Genomic DNA, 3,793 nt, shown 5'->3' on the forward strand with positions numbered 1-3,793 from the left:
ATATATATTTTATTGTTTTAAATATATTATGTTACTAAAATATTATATATTATATTATATTATCATTTCTTTATCTGTATCTATGTATATAAGTATTCACATTTGTTTATATTTTATTTATAATGTTTATTAATTTGTATAGAATGTATAGAATGCATTAATATTATTTAATATACTGTAGTTAAAAGCATAAATATTACATATATAAAAATTAAATAATTTATTCATATATATTTTTTTGTTATATATTTATATTGTTGCCATATATTTATTATAATATATTTATATTTATTATTACCAGTATTTAACAATAATAATTTTAAACATGTATAACGACTAATGAAAACTGCATATTTATTACACTAGACCTGATCATAGGTAACTATCACAAGTCCAGCTGCAGGCCGATTCAAGAGTCCCCACTTCCTAGAAATGTTATTAATTGAACTGTAAAATGTAGTAGTAGTAGGGCATAGACCTAAGCCTAACTATGCCTAAATACACTATAGGTCGTTTAGCCAGATATGTTTACCTACCTAGCCTAGGCGGCCCTATAATTTTATTAGCAATAGTCCTACTACTTACCTAGCTACAACATGTTTTTTTTTTTTAACTTTTTATGTACAACCATTGCTGCTGAAATGATAGTAGTAGAACCAATAACTCCATCGTAGTACTAACACTAGCTATAATATTACACATCAGTAGTATAGGGCTACCTCATGAATAGGCTCTCCTCTCCATGGAATGCCATCCATGAAGTGCTGAATAATCTGAGATTCTGTAGAAATCACATCATGGCCTAAAGTATTAGTTTATAATTAAGCCAGACTGCTACTAGTCCGTTATGTATGGTAAACTAGGCCTAGTTCTAGCAAAGGGCCTGAGTCGACGACGTATGAGCAAAATCGTCGCTCCACCGGCGGGCCAATGATAAATCAGTATACTAGGCCTAGCTATAAAACGGAAAAGACTCGAAATAAAACGTCAAAACAAATTTTCATCTAGCGTAAGAATAACAATAATTGATAATACTATCTAATAGTACTGTAACACATGGAAATCTGTAGCTCACCTAGGCCTAAAATTGTAAAATTTAGTGAAATCAAACATGGTCTACCTACAAAAAACGTGTAGGCAGATACCTAACATAACATAGGATCCGCTGTGTCCTGTAATTTTCGTAACATTTGTAACCGCCTTCATTCGTAACCTTTCGCATTTTATCGGAAATATTCGCAAGATTAATTATGAGCGTTGATTGGTAGTCGGCTTGTGATCAAAGGTGTCGACTGGTACCAAGATTCACAGTCACTTACCTCGGAAACTATTCGATGACATAGTAGCTACTTTCAGTAGCCACAAAAACCACCCAGTACATCATTCGAGACGAGTACTGGTAGGGGAATACCCCTACCGGTACTGGTACAGACAATCCCTACGGTGAACGAAGAGACTTGCTGGAACTGAGTTACCTGGCAGCGTATGGTCAAAGAAAGTCAATGATAGAGCTATACTATTCCATATATCAATAACCATGAGCATCTACATTATTATTATTATTATTATTATTATTATTATTATTATTATTATTATTATTATTATTATTATTATTGTTATTATTATTATTATTATTATTATTATTATTATTATTGTTATTATTATTAGTATTATTATTATTATCATTATCATTGTTATCATCATCAATATCATCATTATCACCATCATCATCATCATCATCATCATTATCATTATTATTATTATTATTATTATTATTATTATTGTTGTTGTTATGGTTATAATTGTTATTATTGTTATTATTATTATTCTTATTATTCTTATTATTATTATTAAAATTGACTGAAATTGCTATAAGTTAGTTTACATTGTTTAATTTTATGTAATAAATTCATTCTGTATTTCATTGTATTTTCAGCCAAGCCAAAACAATGTTTGCTAAAATATTTCATTTTTTTCTCTCTTTAGACCCAGTCACTTAATAAAATAAGGTATAAAATAAAGTACAATTAAAATACATTTTTGTCATGTACTATCTCATCATCTATAAATCACGGTATCGATTCTACCATCATTACTAGGTTTATAGGTTTATCAACATTCTGTCCTATACACCATACAAAACTTTTTCATCACATTTAATTGATTTTTCTTAGTTTTCTTTACTTCATATTTAAAAAAAAAAAAAGAAAAAAAAAATGAAAAAACACTAACACACCATGCCATGATTTAGTTCAGTAAGGGTGAAATTTAATCTTACAACTAAAAACTTAATTCTTAAGAGGGGTCTAGTATAATTGCCAAAAGTAGTTTATTGAGTACACGAGCGTTTTCGGGCATTGCCCTTCATCAGGTATTATAATATAAATCTACTTCATCATATTTAGTCTGTGCATCAACATGATGAAGTAAGCCAAGTTCGTTTTTTTTTTTTTGCAGTTTGATTAATAAAAAAAGAAAATAAAATCTAGGCCTACCATTTCAGGACACGTGAGCTGAATTTCTTTTTTGTTAAGAAAAAATTAGAAATCGGGAAAGCTCATTTCCCGCCATCTAGGTATCACAATTTTTCCGGGGGGAGGACCCTTAACCTTCCTTCTTTTTTGGGGTTCATTATTTCATGGAAAAAAGAATATGCATGCAACTACTCATTTTTTTTTCTGTGTATACTAGTAAACACATTATAGACCTATTTACTGTAAAAGGAAAGAGAAAAAAAATTAAATGAACCGTTTACAAAAGGGAAAAACCTTGAAATTTGAAGAACTTAAAAATCATTAATAGACACTTCAGAAGTCGGGAAAACTCATTTTTCGCCATCTAGGAATCAACCGATCGCGTTCTATTAAGAGTTCATCGATTCATAGAAAAAAAGAATTCCTTTTCATCTACTCATTTTATTATGTACACATATAAATAGGCCTGTTTACTGTAATAAGAATGAGAAAGTTTATGTGACCGCTTACAAGAATGAATTTTGAAGAACTCAGAAGTCGGGAAAGCTCATTTTCAGCATCTAGTTAGGTAGCAAACTTTTCCTGGGGAGGACCCGGACCCCTTTCTTTTTGGGGTTTTTATGAAAAAAAAGTAACCCCTCCCCCCGCCAAATGTGAACCCTATATTTGCCTCTTTAATTTAAGGATATAACAGTTTAAAGCTAGTAACCTCAAATATAAGTTCCATTCATATAAGATTTTATACTATATTCTACATTAGCTGGCGATAGTAGTTACTGTGAGGCAATTTTCGTTACTACATTAGCTGTTGAGCGTTCTACATTTAGCTAGGGTTGATTCTTTTTGACTACATAAGCTGTTGGGGTTTCTACATTAGCGGGGAGTTTTACTACATAAGCTGTGGAGTGTGCTAAATTGACGGTTTGCACTACATTAGCTGTTGTTTTCTACATTAGAGGTTGTAACAAGCGGTAACAATATTGTACACTGGATGCTAGTGATAATAGTATACATTATGATGTGATAATTAATTAAAATAATAAAATAATACAATTATGATAAAGTTGGCTACAGCCAAAGGTACGGTATTCATTTATTCAACCATATTTCGCGAGGGTGACCCATCCAGTGTGAGCTGATTTTATGGCGCCTTCAACAATACAAATGAGATGTATAGATGATACATAACATGAAAAACATACGTGAATAGTTAAGAAAAGTATAGGCCTATTCTCTAATTGTAAACATTTAAAATTGTTAAAATTCAATAATTAATGTAAAAAGGATGACATGTGTTGTGTCCGAACCACAAGGTTTCG

The sequence above is a fragment of the Anneissia japonica genome, unplaced genomic scaffold, assembly GCF_011630105.1.
Source record: "Anneissia japonica isolate Jap-2015-1 unplaced genomic scaffold, ASM1163010v1 scaffold288097_len85782_cov108, whole genome shotgun sequence".
NCBI classification, from domain to species: Eukaryota; Metazoa; Echinodermata; class Crinoidea; order Comatulida; family Comatulidae; genus Anneissia; species Anneissia japonica.